The 18,135-nt window shown below is 35.2% G+C and overlaps 1 protein-coding gene across 1 annotated transcript in view; it reads left to right on the top strand.

The window, feature by feature from the left end:
- The first annotated feature begins 283 nt into the window (after window positions 1-283).
- Window positions 284-18,135, top strand: part of LOC110677921 (probable serine/threonine-protein kinase DDB_G0282963) — a 329,903-nt gene continuing 312,051 nt past the window's right edge. Inside the window, exon 1 of the mRNA XM_021849937.1 lies at window positions 284-795. The gene's annotated coding sequence lies outside the window, so the exon portion shown is untranslated. The remainder of the gene's footprint in view (window positions 796-18,135) is intronic.

The raw sequence follows: 18,135 nt of genomic DNA, 5'->3' as shown, positions 1-18,135 counted from the left end.
AAGAATAATCATTACGTCTAGAGAGCAACTGTACAAGAGCAGAGAGCATTGAAAACCGTATTTTCCTGAGAGCTCCAGGTCCAGCCGTTCCCACGCTGTTTGATGAGAAAAATTCCAACCCACTCACCATTCATCACTAAGCTTGTGCTGTGAAGTATTGTTGTTTGGATGGCACGGTGAGAAGTGAGCTACCTTGGTTGGTTCTGCACACTATGGAACCGCTTTCAGTGTTTGCTTGGGCTGGATTCGATCCGAGGTCGGCTTCGGGTGAGCCTCCTGTGGCCATGTAGCATTGCGAGCTCTGTCAGTTTTCCTATTTTCGCGAGTGAGCGAAGGTCGTTGGAGGCCGTTCGGAGTTCTTCTGGCGTTTAGTACCGTATTAGTGTGAGCAGAGGCTGAAAAAAAGCAACATTCTGCTGTTCCAATCGGAAAAGCGCAAAGATTGAGGGGGCTGCTTCCAGTCAGTGATTGCAAATCGCAGTGCGGGTGTGAGCGTTTCCGGTGCGAAAATTTAGTGCAAAAATGCATGAAGGTTCAATTTATAAGTGAAAAGTGCATCTCAGTGGGAAGGTGAAAGCTTTACAGCAGTGCTACAATTGATAGAACGCCGCAGGATCCCGAGAGCAGCAAACATTTATGTAAGGATACAGCAGGTGGAGGATGTGAGACGAGAATTGTGTTCCGGATAGAACATCTGCAGTGAGGTCAATTCTGCACACAAGAGAGGAAAAAAAAGTGCACAATTACTGAGCTCGGCACCTGGCAGAATTGCGTGGATATGAATAATTCAGAAAGGTGCGAAAATAAAGATAATTCCTTGAAGGGGGTCGTAAAAGTTTGCAGAGCACGGGGATTTCGAAGGGGATGAAAATTGGGCGGAGGTTGAATGGCGGGATGCGTCGTGGAGAGCGAGAGAGCAGAATCTGTTTGGAAACTACAACGGATTTGTTTGCTGGACATAAAGTACACAACTCTTGGCAGCATATAGGCTATGGATATACGTGACAGGACAAAGATGAACGGGGTTCTAAAGATCGCCGTTATCCGAATGAAATTAACGTAATTTTTCACATCATTTTTGTGCTAATTTTGTGGAAATGTTTTGCCAATATATTTGTATAGATTTTGAAATGAAAAATTTCAAGAATAGACCTTAAATCAGACACGTGCAAAAGGGGAACGAACGACAGCCGTAAGTTTAATAAACTTACCCAGAGTGTACCAATCAAGTCTCGAATTCTGTGATGATCCTGCCCGAGATTTTGCGACAAATAGTGCAGGATTTTGTGGCGTCTACAGCGCCGGAACAGTCGGAATTACCTGTAAATACATTATTTTCCAACAATTATTTTATTATGGTTTTTATCTTTTATTAGTAATCTCACAGCGCAGTTTTTATCAATTAAATTAATCAATCTCAGCAACTCGGCTCGCTTGTCGTCATGTCATAGTAACCTTAAGTGTTATTTTTACATTTATCGTGTGGCAGGTACGATAATACTGTACGCTCAGGGAAGCCGAGGAAATTTCCATTACGAAAATATCCTGGATCGACCGGGAATCGAACTCAGACACCTTCAGCATGGCTTTACTTCATAGCCGTGGACCACTACACGGATAAAAATCTGATCCCCACACCATGATTTACAAATCATGAAATTCATAAATTGGTTATGTCATAATATCAGGATCACAAATCATGATTCCTGGAGTCATAATCATGATTCCTCATAAGCGTAACATCCAGTGTGAAAACACTAAGCGGCGCACTTTGCTTCATCACATTCGTATTGATCACTCTTTATTCAAGATGACGAAGCGGTTGAGTGGTAAAGTACGTGGCTCACAATCGGAAGGTTCTTGGCTCGAATCTTAATGTATGCCATTTTTAACTTTTTTTTATTTTGTCGATCATAAACGGATGCGCGACTCAGCATTTTTGGCATTTGAATCATGATTCCGAGCAATCAGCTACAAAAACCTAACGCGTGTGTTGCGTTACGGCAATCTGACTCATGATGTCATCAGTCCAAATCATGGTGTATTTTCATAAGACGAAAACACGCTGGAATCATGATATCATGATATCATATATATCATCACCGAACGATTTGTTTTAAATTTATTTTTTGTATTTTTTGAATCGCCTGAAAATTTGCATACAGATTCTTCATGACCAAAAATTCCATTTTGCACCTTCAGACCGCCATTTTGAACCTCGCCTTATTTTTGAGAAGAGCGTATCGGAAAATGCATGGCAAATCTTTAAAAAACTGTAACTCGAAAACGGTTTGTCCGATCGATATGAGATTTTCTACAAAGTTGTAGGTATTGCTTAGGACTATATGGAGAAAAATATGCACGGTAAAAAAACGTTACAGATTTTTTTTTATTTAAAAAACAAAATTTTAAAATCTATTTTCTCCAGAAACGCGGTTTTGTTTTTTTTTAATTTTGGATATGTTTTAGGGGACAACTTATGTGATTTATTGCACAATGTTTCAAAACGGAAGAATTATGGACAAAAAAGTTATGATTTTTTTTTAAATTACAGATTTTGAAAAAAAAATCGAAATAGAGGAAAACAATAATTTTTATGTGATTATTTGAAAGTACAGAAAAATTGCAATCGAAAAGTACTCAAGTAATTTTTTTCTAGGTTGCATCAATTTCGAGATAGACTCATATTTATATAAAATTTTCAAATAAATAAAGTAATATAGGCCCTTTTCAAACGTATTTCGTGTTTCTCCATTCCAAAAATATTTTATTTTGATTGAGTGAATCGTAGCTGAATTGTTTATCGTTTGATCAAAACCTATATACTAAAGTATTTAAAAAAGTATGCACGGTAATAAAAATATGAACGAAATTTTGAAATGAAAATTTGAAGTTCATTGTATTTAAAGTATTTAAAAAAGTATGCACGGTAATAAAAATATGAACGAAATTTTGAAATGAAAATTTGAAGTTCATTGTATTTAAAGTATTTAAAAAAGTATGCACGGTAATAAAAATATGAACGAAATTTTGAAATGAAAATTTGAAGTTCATCGCAAAATTGATGTTTTTAATTTTTGGATATGTTTTGCAGCATAGTGTTTGTAATTTATTGCACAATGCCTCAAAACGGAAAATTTTTGGATAAAAAATAAATTATTTAAAAAAATAAATAAAACGAATTTATGTAAAACGATATTTTTGGTGCGTTTTTTTTAGTACAGAAAAATAACTATATATTTTTAAATATGAAAAATTTCTATCGAAAAATACACAAGTAAAATTTAGCTGAGATGCATCACTTCCGAGATATACACGGTAAATCTTAACGTGGCATTAAAAATGTGATTCTATCACAACGGTGTACCTTTGGACCCCAGGGCTAATGGGTAAAGCCCTCTGATTGCGGCAAGATCGTACAACCATGGAGAAAGAGTTTGTTTTTTTTTGTTTTTTTTTTTCTGTTTTTTTTATATTCATGTACTGCAATTTTATTTTTTAATTATATCAACTACTTTCTTGTTATCGTCACAGCTCGAAAATTGTCTAACTTCAATTTGTGTTTCAGAGATAGGGATAAACGAGTGATATTTCTGAGTGCCTTGAACTGTTTTTGCACTTGAAAATAGTTGGTTGAGTTCTTGTGCAATGATATCATATTCCTCAGTAGTTGAATAACAAAAGAAGATTTGTGTAACCTGCTCTTTTTTCCGATTTTGTGCCCAATCATATAGTTCCTTAGAATTTTTTGTCGGATGTTCACGTTTTTTGGCAAGACTGGCTCTGGTAGCCATACGTTTTAGTGTCCCTCCTATGGCATCGCATGGCCCTTTTCCATGTGATGTTGCAAAAAAAAATGCCATTCAACTTCTATATCATATTTGATTTTAAATTGCCAAAGAGTTGAAAAGTTCTTCCTATTTTTATACTGTGATGCAGCTCCGTCAGACATAAAATATATCTTGTTGACAGTTATCGCAAAAAATCTATCAATTTAGATATGAATAAGTTGACAGATACAGAATCGTGGCGCAAATATTCTGGAATTACAATAAAACTAAATGATTGACTTTGCCATCTTGACGATAATATATTACAAATGGATGCAAAGTAGCTTGCTGAGCATTCCAATGATGGCTTTGAACTTCATCTTGAAGAATAAATGTGTAGTTTACCGCTACTAGATAGTTGAGTACAATTAGACAGTTTTAAACGACAGGAATCACAAATTTTAAGCTTACTATATAATTTATTCTGTTCAGCAAATCCCAACAAAACCAATTTCAGAATATTATCTTCCGTAAGATTTCGACAATGTTTAGAACAAATTTGTTTGAACACTCTACATCTTGAACTGATATAACTCATTGCGAAATAATGATATTTGTACAGCTTCACGCACACGCACAACAAAAATAAATACCTCTAAAAACGCCTCCTTAACCCACAATATAATGCTTTATCTTCTTTCGTAGCACGTCAATTTCACAGGCAAATAAACGTCACCTACAATCACTGAACAATCACTGTTGATAGAACACTAATGCTCTCACGGTTTTAGACTTACCTTATATACTACATAGGTAATTCACACCACGAAGTTTTTGTACCGCATTTTTTTCAATGATGATTGCTACAGTGATAAAACTTGACAACATAGCGCATTATTTTTGTACCCATGAAGTATGTTTAAAAAAAAGCATCGTTTTTCTTTTATTCATTTACCACCCAAGTGACCATAAGCACTAATAATAAGCCCTTAATCAGCATCATAGATGCGTACATGCATTATAATAGCAAAGACAAATTAAAGACCTTCATGTCCCTTGCAAATGCCCAAAGTTTTATGGCTCATAAGGTAATCTAAAATGCCGTGAAAAGTGTACTGCAATGTGTCAAACTTGGGTATCATTTGCACTACCGAGGGACCAAATGCAGTACTAGAAGAGGTACCCAATCTGAGCCCGAATGCGACGGACCTGATAATAGCACCACAAATGCTTACACACCTTATAACAGCACTTCCGCTGCATAGAACCCCTATTACAGCATCATTAATGCTTCTAAGCCTGATGCATACAGGCATTAAATAAGTACTATATTGGCTTTATATTCGAATACAGGGCATGTTTAAATGCCATTCAGTGTTTTGACAAATATACCACGAGCTTTGTGTTTGCATATAGTGGTAAGAGGGAGTCGAACATAAATCTTCTCACTACTACAATTGCAGGTTTTATGACGGGGAAAAGTGATGGTTTAAATTGATCACTTCTCTTTCCAATACTATTCATCTTATGTGGCCGTAGGAGCAAAGGAGCAGGACAACAACTCAACAATACGGGTGTCGCAGGTTCGAGACGCACAATGAGGAATTTCATCATCAGAACGATGTATCAAAATGTGGCAATTGCAAGTCCTCAAAAGGATGAAAACTACCATTACGAATATGTTTGATACGGACCAGTTGCTTGGTCGCATACGCGATAGCACAAAATATTCGCCCTAAAAACCTGGCGAAAACAACTGACGTTTCTCTCGTGGTGTTATATCAGCATTAGTGGTGCAGAGAAGTACGGTTATATCTTGACACTATAATGGCACGCTATTTCGCCTTTTCTGGCATTATAATAGCATTATATGAGTATATAAAACTGACATGCATCAAATGATTACCCTATATGCGCATATAATGCTGTTACCGTGCCGCATTATCGTGCTTACTGGTTACTTGGGCATGTCCAAATGTATGGGTATGGGAAAAACGTGTTTGTTCATCATACCTACTAACACAGGCAAAAGTGATGAAAACCCTTGTGGAGCCTGTTTAGTAGAATGCGTGTAAATATACAAAAAGATGAGTAGTACTGTTCCTTTTAATTCTACTATTGTATCCTTCGACAGATACGCGTATTTCAACCTCAACTGTAAAGCCGTCTTCAGTGTTTTGTACTTGACTTGACTTGGTTTGTGTTGTTGAAATCAAAATAAAATTTTCCGGAATGGAGAAACACGAAATATGTTTGAAAAGGGCCTATTTTTCTTTTTTTATTTGAAAATTTTATATAAGTATGAGTATATCTCGAAATTGATGCAACCTAGAAAAATTTTACTTAAGTACTCTTCCAATGCATTTTCTGTGCTATCAAATAAACACATAAAAAATATTGTTTTCCTCTATTTCGATTTTTTCAAAATTTGTAATATTTTATAAAATTATAACTTTTTTGTCCATAATTCTTCCATTATGAAACATTGTACAATAAATCGCATAAATTGTCCCCTAAAACATGTCCAAAAATAATAAAAATCACAGATGCATTTTAATAGAAAATCGATTTTAATTTTTTTTTTTTTAAATCTGTCATTATTTTTACCGTGCATATTTTTTTTCAAATAGTCCTGAACAATACCTAAAACAACCGCAAAATATATCCAAAAATTAAAAACATCAATGTTGCGGTTTTTTAAGAACTGTTAGCTTTAAATTTTCATTTGAAAATATCGTTTATATTCTTTACCCTGCACTCTTTTTTCAATACCTAAGCATACATGTTTTGATCAAACCATAAACGATTTAGCTACGATTCGCTCAATCAAAATATTTTTTTTCTGGAATGGAGAAACACGAAATATGCTTGAAAAGAGCCTATTTTTCTTTTTTTATTTGAAAATTTTATAAAAATATGAGTATATCTCGAAATTGATGCAACCTAGAAAAAATTTACTTAAGTACTTTTCGATCGCAATTTTTCTGTACTTTCAAATAATCACATAAAAAATTATTGTTTTCCTCTATCTCGATTTTTATTCAAAATCTGTAATTTTTAAAAAAAATCATAATTCTTCCATTTTGAAACATCGTGCAATAAATCACATAAGTTGTCCCCTAAAACATATCCAAAAAAATAAATAAATCGAAACTGCGTTTCTGGAGAAAATCGATTTTAAAATTTTGTTGTTGAAATAAAAAATAATTTGTAACTTTTTTTACCGTGCATATTTTTTTTCATATAGTTCTAAGCAATACCTATAACTTTGTAGAAAATCTCAAATCGATCGGACAAACCGTTTTCGAGTTACAGTTTTTTAAAGATTTGCCATGCATTTTCCGATACGCTCTTCTCAAAAATAAGGCGAGGTTCAAAATGGCGGTCTGAAACTGCATAATGGCATTTTTGGTCATAAAGAATCTGTATGCAAATTTTCAGGCGATTCAAAATATACAAAAATAATCGGGTTTGCGAAACGGCGTGGAACCGCTCCTTTAAAATAAAATAAAAAACCTGAGATGAACTTTAAAAAAAACCTTGAAGATTTTATTCGAAAAAATGCACGAGAAATTGTTTAAAAGAATGGCTGCAGTAATTTCCATGAAATGTTGGAGAAATCATTAGATAAATTTCTGCATGATCTTTATGAGGAATCATAGGTCAAATTCAAAGAAGAATTCATTGAAATGTATGGAATATATTTCCTCGGATAATCCCTTGAGGAAAATAAGGAGCATTTCGTAGATAAATGTGGATAAATCCATGAAGGAAACTATAAAAAATACCTGAAAGGATATCTGGAGAAACTAGGATAGGAATTCTCGTAGATCTTCCTGGAAATTTGAGGAGTCTTCTGGGGAAATCAAAATGGTCAAGAAATAGTCTCTGAAGGTCTCTCTGGAACCTCTTGAAGCAGGATCTACTGCAAGCAGAATAAAGAAAAAAGTGACTTCTGAGACTATGCCTCTAAAAAGACATCTGCTACCAGCCATGAATGTGTACAAACCATGCCCCGAAGAGAAAAGTGTATTTTATTTGATTATAATTGAAATGAAAATCGGCTTGTTTAGGAACATAGTCTGTAACATACCTCCAAATCAGTTCCAGATCCGATTTTGGGCCCCGCATATTTGCGTTGATCCGTCTGAATTACAAAATTAAACCGATGTATCGAGAATGAATTTTGAATGGGTATTTAGGCTTCTTTAATCACTATACCATTGATCATGGGGCCCCTACACATGGCCGATTAAAGTCACCTTCAAACTGAACTTTATCTGCTTTTTAACGTGTTAGTTTTCTATAAATCAAAATCATAATATTCAATGAATGAGCTACTGAATGAGAGTGACTCATATTGTTAATTATATATATCTGATTGAATCCAAACCTCAAATTTTCAAGATCACAAGTCTAGAGAACTAGATAGCTGTTCAAGTTGAAAACTTGATCGATTGGTAACCTCCAGCGTGCGACCAATCGATTAAGTTTTCAGCAGACACAGTTAAGTTCAGCAGATTTGATGGAGCTATCGGTAATGGAAACCTCCTGAAGATAAATAAAACTTAAAATGTTGTCATGTCATTCAACGAAATGCCTTGAAAGTTCGTGAAAGTAAAAAACCAAACAGTAGTTAGTCATATAACAATCAGCTAAATATCTATAAAATAATATAATGCTGCACTTTTTCAGCTCTTTATCGGTTCATCACATCTCATTAGTGGCACCAAATGCGACCTGCACAGTAAGACATTTTTATTTCTAATCTATCACCTTCCCATAACGGCATCGACGGGGTGCCAAAATTTCGGAACGACCTTATCAATCAGCAGGATAGTCCGATGAGCTCCTTTCCCAATCGATGGTTTGAAAGCAAACTGAAGGTGAAAGTCTGGACAAGGAAAAATAGGGAAGAATGATATAAATCGTACGCACGTCATTCCAACGTCTACTTTCTAATCGATTATACGATTTTCTTCGGTAATAAAAATATTCAGCATGCGCCATTAGGCACAATCACATTTGCTTGCGTTCTCGTAAAAAATGCGGAATCGTAAAACTCGAATTCAGCTTGTAGATATTTCCCAAAATTGTTAGAATAATTTCTTCAAAACTTTCACCCAACGTACTCGATGAACGCTGAAGAGTGAACCACTCAAGATGAATCATGAATCAAATTGCAAATACATTTAAAGAAAATGTTTTTTATTTAACAAAGAAAGGTGATATTGTGTATTGATTCTGACCGACAAAACATTTCATTAAAACTGAATAAAATGATTCGTTTAAGAACACTCTTCCCTATGTTTTTTTTTTCGAAAAGAAGGCTCGCCTTCCGTTCAGCCGTGAAAATATATTTTTTCTCACAGTGGGGCCCCCGAATTCATCCATTTGGGTAATCCAAGCTGCTTCTTTTCTGTCCAGTCATCAATCGTCCTGATTTCCCATCAGCGTGCTGATGTGAAGCCTTGAAGAGCGTTTAGCTAAAGCACTATAAGAACTGTATAGGAAAGAAGTTGGAATTTTAGAAGGCGCCTTCAAGCTGAAAAAAAAGTTTCATAATTTGAAAAAAAAAAAAAATGCTGGTCATGACAATGCAAAACAAATTAATTTATCTTTGTAACCCTGCTTAACACAACTGTCACGCTTTTATTTGTTTCTTTTTAGTTCAATGGAGTTTGCTAGAATGAGAGTACCCTAGAAAATTAACTCTTTTTCAATTCTAGTAATTGTAATTAATTACAGATCAATTTTAAATAAAGTCATTATTGCCATTTGATAGGGAACATGTTTAAAAATATGATAGTATTACAGTCAACTCTCAATATTTCTATGTTCTATATCTCGATATCTCTCTCTATGTCGATGATTTCTTCGGTCCCTTCATTCTGCATACATTTTTACTCTCCATATCTCGATATCCTCTATATTTCGATATCTCCGTATCTCGATGTGTTCCTGGATGATTTTTGTTCCCGGTTTCCTCTCCGTACACTACCCGTCATAAATACGGACTCACTGAAATAAGTATTGCAACACTCAGCTGAATAATGAATCACCCCCAAAAAGTTTAGCATCACCTCAAAATAGGTTAATTCACATTGCTATAACTCGAGATCCTTACGACTTGTAAAGAAGCGATCTTCAGCAAAGTTGTTCAGGGGATCAAGGACATCCGGAAAGGGAACTGTTTAGTTCGCGATTTTGCCGCTAGGTGGCGCTAGTGAGCATGTAAAATTGAGCATTTTGAACTAGTTCTAGCTTGTGATCCATAAGAGATAGAAAGTTCGGGTCTTCGGCAAAGTTGCTCAGAGGTTCAAGGACATCCGGAAAGCGATCAGTTTAGTTCGCGATTTCGCCACAAGGTGGCGCTAGTGAGCATGTAAAATTGAGCATTTTGAACTAGTTCTAGCTTGTGATCCATAAGAGACAGAAAGTTTGGGTCTTCGGCAAAGTTGCTCAGAGGTTCAAGGACATCCGGAAAGCGATCAGTTTAGTTCGCGATTTCGCCGCTAGGTGGCGCTAGTGAGCATGTAAAATTGAGCATTTTGAACTAGTTCTAGCATGTGATCCATAAGAGATAGAAAGCTTGGGTCTTCGGCAAAGTTGCTCAGGGGTTCAAGGCCATCCGGAAAGTGAACAGTTTAGTTCGCGATTTCGCCGCTAGGTGGCACTAGTGAGCATGTAAAATTGAGCATTTTGAACTAGTTCTAGCTTGTGATCCATAAGAGATAGAAAGTTCGGGTCTTCGGCAAAGTTTCTCAGGGGTTCAAGGACATCCGATTTTGTCGCTATTGGCGCTAGTGATTATTAATTTTTGTTTACTCCATATTCAAGTCAAACCTGAATTTCTTGAATATGGAGTGAATCAAACCCGAAAGACATGAATATAAAGAGAATAAGACATCAATCACTTGGATATGAAGCCAATCAAACTTGAACCATGAAGAGATTCTGACTTTAATAATTTGAATATGATGAATATGAGTCCTGACTGAGTCACTCGCACATGAAGTAAGTCATACCAGAATCACTAGAATATGAATCAGATATGATACACTTGAATATACATTTGATCAGACCTGACTCACTTTAATTTAGTATGATTCCATCCCTAATCACTTCAACTTCCAAATGTCAAAGGATTTCTGAACAGCATTCTGGAAATTCTATTTTATCAAATTCATAATGTTTAGGTACAGTCAACCCTCCAGAGTGAACTGTTTCCTGGATGTCCTTGACTTTCCGAACAACTTTGCCGAAGACTCAAACTTTCTTTCTGATCTGGCCCGAAAGAAAGAATTTTAATATATTTAATTAAATATGCGTACTAGTGCAACCTAGTGGTAAAATTAGGAATCAAAAAATTTGATATTTGGATGTCCTTTACTTTATTTCTGTTCTTTACTTACTGAAGACTCGAACTTTTTATCTCTTATGGATCACAAGCTAGAACTAGTTTGAAATGCTCAATTTTACATGCTCACTTGCGCCACCAAGCTGCAAAATCGCAAACTAAACTACTCCCTTTCCGTATGTCCATGAACCCCTGAGCAAGTTTGCCGTAGACCCGAACTTTCTATGTCTTATGGATTACAAGCTAGAACTAGTTTAAAATGCTCAATTTTACATGCTCACTAGCGCTACCTAGCGGCAAAATCGCGAACTAAACGGTTTCCTTTCCGGATGTCCTTGAACCCCTGAGCAACTTTGCCGAAGACCCGAACTTTTTATCTCTTATGGATCACAAACTAGAACTAGTTTAAAATGCTCAATTTTACATGCTCACTAGCGCCACCTAGCGGTGAAATCGCGAACTAAACTGTTCACTTTCCGGATGTCCTTGAAGCCCTGAGCAACTTTGCCGAAGACCCGAACATTCTATCTCTTATGGATCACAAGCTAGAACTAGTTCAAAATGCTCAATTTTACATGCTCACTAGCGCCACCTAGCGGCGAAATCGCGAACTAAACTGATCGCTTTCCGGATGTCCTTGAACCTCTGAGCAACTTTGCCGAAGACCCAAACTTTCTATCTCTTATGGATCACAAGCTAGAACTAGTTCAAAATGCTCAATTTTACATGCTCACTAGCGCCACCTTGTGGCGAAATCGCGAACTAAACTGATCGCTTTCCGGATGTCCTTGAACCTCTGAGCAACTTTGCCGAAGACCCGAACTTTCTATCTCTTATGGATCACAAGCTAGAACTAGTTCAAAATGCTCAATTTTACATGCTTACTAGCGCCACCTAGCGGCAAAATTGCGAACTAAACTGTTCGCTTTCCGGATGTCCTTGATCCCATGAACAACTTTGCTGAAGATCGCTTCTTTGCAAGTCGTAAGGATCTCGAGATATAGCAATGTTAAATCACCTGATTTAAGGTGATGCTAAACTTTTCAGGGTGATTCAATATTCAGCTGAGTGTTGCAATACTTATTTTAGTGAGTCCGTATTTATGACGGGTAGTGTATGTCGATACGTCTGTCAAATGTTACTTGACCTGATTACATTGATTGAAAACAGTTCGGGTACACAAATTGACGTATGCTTGTTTAGTGATTTTCAATCTAGAATTCGTAACAAGTGCGTTCTTTGTCTCGATCTCTTCCTATCTCGACAGTCCCTCAATATCGAGATATGGAGAGTCGACTGTATATACTTATATTTTTCAAACATCTATATTTATTCAAGACATTTTTGGTTTTATTGGTTTAATAAAACTTATTTTATTTGCTTTATTATGAAAGATTATCGTCCTTGGCGAGTTCGCAACATGTTCAAATGCGAATAAGACACATAGTAATTGTTATAAAAAAGTTTTGAAATGTTTGTCAAGGATAAGCACAGCACATAAAATCATCAAGTTATTCATAATATTGATCCAAATTTTTGTTAGCACTTTTCAAATTGTGTCAAACTTATTTCTGATACAGTCCTTAGTGCAATAGATTTTCCACGTATACAGATCCATAGACAAGTAGCGAGTGGTAAAATGAGAAGCATGAACCGTCGGCGATGCTTTGTTTGAAGGTGATAGACCAAAACAAACATTCAATTTGACTCCGTGGGGTCTCCCACGGCATTTGAGATATTTGTTGAAGGGAAATTTTCCACGACCGCTGTTTGAAGTTTCAGGTTTCTCACTGTAGAAGCAAACGTTTTAGCGGAAGTATCGTACAAGACGGTTTTTTTAGTAGGAATCATTCGTATTGCAAAAACTTTTGAGCTCTCAAGAGGATTATGAAACCCGCGATTCCCAGCACTATGGAGCGAAGCTTCATCATTTCATTGGAGTGGAAACGTGTTTTTTGTTATCAAAACCTTGACTCTGTTTAACTACTGAGGCATTTGAGGTCGTGACTTTTCCATCAAGAGATATAATTCGATAACAGGCAGGTGGTTGCTTTCTCTGAGTGAGGAGTGTTTTATCAGGTGATAATCAGTGAAGGGGGTAATAGCAAAAAATAGGTTGATGAATCAGCTTCTAACAGGGTCATGTGTGTTGGTGTTTTACACATAATTATTAAGTGATAAAATCGATTTAGGGACAAAATTTCGATAGGCAAAACTTCTAAAGACAAAACGTTGAATTAATTACGGAAGATTGCCGTCCAATTTTCTCTGTTGGGGATCGTCATCGTTGGCGCAATAAACCAATTATTGAAAGCAGCTTTCTTGGTAGCAGCTTCAATGCTGTAATTCAATTATTTATATTATACTATTTTACAACTTAATATTATTCATACATTTTAGTATACACTTAAACGGCCCCCATGCGATCTCCTAACACTTCGAGTTTACTTTTCACTTCTCCTATTTCTACCAGTCAGTGTTGCCAGTTTCACATAAAATTCCGCCACAACATTCTCCTTTCAACTTTTTGTAGCTTCGACTTTTTGACGTTTTGGTATTCGGCGTTTATGAATTCGATGTTTTGTCTTCCGAGTTTAGTCACCCAACCTTCTTTGATAAGATTTTGAAATCAGATTCTGCTCGGGTTACTGTTCGATGTATATCAAACATCCTTTTATGCGAAAAGTCTACTAACCACCTTTAACGTTTTCTCAGCTGTATTCTAATCAAAAGAAACCTTTTTTTTCTAAACTGGGTAATAAGATTAAGAGACAAAATGTCGAAAGACAAAACGTCGAATCCCTAAGTGTCGAAAGTGACAAAACATTTAGAGCATAGTGACTTATCATTTATTTGCATCATTTTAAGCATTGCATTCATTTCTTATATCTAGGTGTTCTGTGTTACGAAACACTATCATCAAAATTGGTTAAACTATATTAGGCAAAATTTTAACAATTTTGTAAACAACATATTACAATTAAGTGGCAGTTTAAATTTTTTACAGGAGAGTTGATTTTACCTGCTCATAAGAAAAAAAAAATACACTTTCAATTAACTCAACCTAGCCTAACCTAAATATATAACGCAACATTGGATATTCTATTAAACTCATCAGTTCTATACCAAGGAGGGAGCTTCAAAATCATTTTCAAAATTTTATTTTGAATCATCTGCAGAGGTTTCTTTCTGTTATTATAACAGCTAATCCATGTTGGTACAGCATACAACATGGCTGGCCTGAATATTTGTTTGAAGATCAAAAGCTTGTTTTTAAGACAAAATTTCGATTTTCCGTCAATAAGTGGATACAGACTTTTTACACATTCGTAATATTTACTTTGAGATCTCTCAGAGTGATATTTGAAAGCTATTTTGTATGAGCCTAGATACTCAACTTAATCTGACCAATTTATTGATCCACCTCGCATACTGACAACATGTCTACTTGAAGGTATCAAATAAAGAGCATTAAAATATCCAAACTTTCTGAAATCTACTATCTGTATACACAGGCTTCTTTCTTTTATCAACAAAGATTTTTGACATTCCTAAGGAAACTCCAGTAAGTCATATGAATTATTTATTCTTTCGGAAAAGAACCAATCTGTCAAGAAATTTTCGTGTCTTTTCAATTCTCTCTATTTGACGCTTTGGCATTCGAAGTTTTGTCTTCATCATTTCATTGGGGTGGAAACATTTTTTTCATTATCAAAACATTGAATCTATTTAACCGCCGAGGCGTTTGAGGTCGTGACTTTTCCATCAGAAAATATAATTCGATAACAGGCAGGTGGTGGCGTTCCCTGACTGGGTCGTGTGTGTAGGTTCTTCTTCTTTTTCTTCTTTTTGGCATTACGTCCTCACTGGGACAGAGGCTGCTTATCAGCTTAGTGTTCTTATGAGCACTTCCACAGATAATAACTGAGAGCTTTCTTTGCCAAACTTGCCATTTTCGCATTTGTATATCGAGTGGCAGGTACGCCCAACTAACATTCACTCATTTAACAAAACCCATTATGGTAGTTTTATTCAGCATCATGTTTAATAACATTTTAATAATTTTCATGGCTAACCTTTGTTCTGGCGTTGATCACACAAATTTGGAGAAACTTTAAAGCAGTGATTCCCAAAGCGGGCGAATTCGCCCCCCCTGGGGGCGATTTTTAGGTCCAGGGGGGCGAAAATTTGTAAACTAAATTTGGGGGGCGAAAATACTAGAAAGGGGGCGAAAGTGGGAGCAATTGAAAAAAAAAATAGAATCAAAGTTTGTAAGAGACACTCATATTTTAATGACAGCATATACATCTGAAGATGAATTTATTTTGCACCTAACTATTTCATCATTTCTTTACTCTAAACGCGCTCGCTTTTAAATTATGATACAAATTTGACGATTGTCATTGAGATCTGAATGGTTTTTGCTAAAAATAATATTTGATGCAAGTAGAAACTTTTGGCGATGTTTGAAATTTATTTCTAAGGCCATATTTATTAGGGGATCTTTAGAATAAGGCTGATTTTTCACACATTTGATAAACTACTCATTTTGATATTTTGTGGACCCGCATACTAATCAGTATTTTTAGTACAAATCATTTTATAAAAAAAATGTGACTTTGATGGACGAAAATCGGATTCCAAAGATAAAATCACTGAGTCCCATATACGTAAATCACCCTACTTAATAGTAGGCCTGAATGACATAAAATTGCATGGATCAAAGCTTTAAACAAATCTAAATTAAACGATATATTTAAGTGAAAGAAAAGTTGAAAAAAGTCTGGTTTTTCTTATATTTTGTATATAGATTGGATTGTTTCCAGAACAGACGATAATGTATTGTCCAATTTTCCGTAAATTTGTTTCGACAACTTAAGGAACATTAAAAAAGACAAAAAAGCAAAAAGTGATCTGAACATTTTTCGATGATCGTACATAAGCCAGGATAGATTTGTTGATACAAAAACAATTGATGCTTATGATAGATATGACTCTTTTACTGATACACAAGTAGAAGCCACTCTTTTTGGGGTATTTTTATAGAAGCATTATGATTGACTGCTATACCCCTTAAATTTGACCAAATTTTGGTATACTTATGATAAAATATTGATCAATACTCGCGTACAACGTAAGTTTAATGCTTAATACAAATGATGAAATATCATATCAGGGGGGCGATTCCAAAAAATATTGGTCTCAAGGGGGCGAAAGTCAAAAAAGTTTGGGAAACACTGCTTTAAAGCATGTCGTTGAATTTCAACTTTATTGTTCAGCTTTTGAAACATGTTACAAGCATTTAGTTCAGCTTTTATACGACGGGTCCAAAAATAATTAAAAACAAATAAAACACAACAAATATGTTTTATGCGCTTTAAATGTAATGTACACAATTATCATGATATAACAACTATATTTAAAAATCGCCTGGATACTGGATTCGAACTCGAGACCTTCCAATCGTCAGCGGTATGCCTTGCCATCTGCGCCATCCTAGAATTGATGAATAAATCGTCCAGTGCAAAATATAAACCTCTCATAGCTGAATATTGATCATGTTTGAGCTTCTATTCGACATCGTCTAATCAACACATGGTACGCTAATCAAAAATTGAACAAGCATATTATTCAGCTGCTGTTTAGTGCTGATCCAAGCTGAGTTCAGTCGGCTATTTTTAGCGCACAGTGGAAAAATTATGTCAATGATGGTCAAAAATAATGTTTATTTACACAAAATGAAATCAGTGTGAAATAATTAAGGTGAATATGCATCGAAGCCAAACCTCAAATTTTCAAGAACACAAATCTAGGGAACCAGACAGCGCAGCGGTTCGAGCTGAAAACCTTGTGTTCTTGAAAATTTGAGGTTTGGCTTCGATGCATCTTATCGACAAGCTTATGGTGTATTTGATTTTAACTTGTCAACAAATACTTTTAGACAACGCTTAAGCAGAACACGTTGTATACATTGACCATGTTTACATTTTTTGTGTTGGTATTAGTTTTCTATTTCATAAAGACCATGATGACCGCTGGAAGTAATCATAAAATAAATAAATAAATACACATCTTCACCTTAAGCTAACTTCATAATAAGTTTTAGTTTGTTCAAAACTTCAATTTGAATAATTCATTAACCTAAATTGAAATTCATTTATTTTATAATTTATTTTTGTAATAATTAATTATATTATTGATTTGTATTTTTCATAAACCTATTATGAATTAAAGAAATAGTCCTCTGTATGAATATATTTAAATCATTTAAAGTGTTTTGAGCACTATGCGCCTGAATAGAAAAATGTTCGAATATCTTGACGCGTGGGATTTTTTTTCAGAAATGGCAAAATAAATCATTTGTTTTTAGATCGCACTATTCAGTTGTGAAGAAATGTCTTTTCAAATGTAGCTATAGAAATTTATTTAATCAATTCTGTCAAAGAAATTTCCATTTTTCTTGTACGAAACAACATTCCGAGCAGGCGAAATAGCTTAGCAATAGCAAATTATAATATGGATAGCTAAAAGTAATATTAACTTGATAGATATAATATATAAAAGATCTGAAAATGATATCTAAAATTAACTACAAACAAAGAACAAACGAAATTTTGATGTTGTCATCAGATCTTTTCAGTCAATTAAGTCAATATCACGCTTTGATTGTCAGTACTTTGCTCTTACTATGAATAGTTAGCTCAAATGTTTGTTTTGGTTTTTGTTTAGTGGAATATTGGCTTTTTAATTCCATTTTCGTACATATTATGGATTCGACAGAAATAAGGACAAACATTTTATTTAAAAGTACTTTTCTAAATCTCCAAGCGTCGCGACTATTGTTGGAATAGTGTGCTGTATTTATAAGCATCGCAAGAATCCAGCGCCACACATGTCATTATGACAGTTATGGCGGGAACGAGTCACACGTCGCGTGTCCCACACGCGCGTTCCGATTTAGTGGGCGCGCGACTATATTACTCAATAGTCTCTGACAACGTTTTC

Source organism: Aedes aegypti, chromosome 3 (genome assembly GCF_002204515.2).
Source record: "Aedes aegypti strain LVP_AGWG chromosome 3, AaegL5.0 Primary Assembly, whole genome shotgun sequence".
Taxonomy (NCBI): domain Eukaryota; kingdom Metazoa; phylum Arthropoda; class Insecta; order Diptera; family Culicidae; genus Aedes; species Aedes aegypti.
Note: the sequence above shows the minus strand (reverse complement) of the source record. Positions and strands in the feature narration are given on the sequence as shown.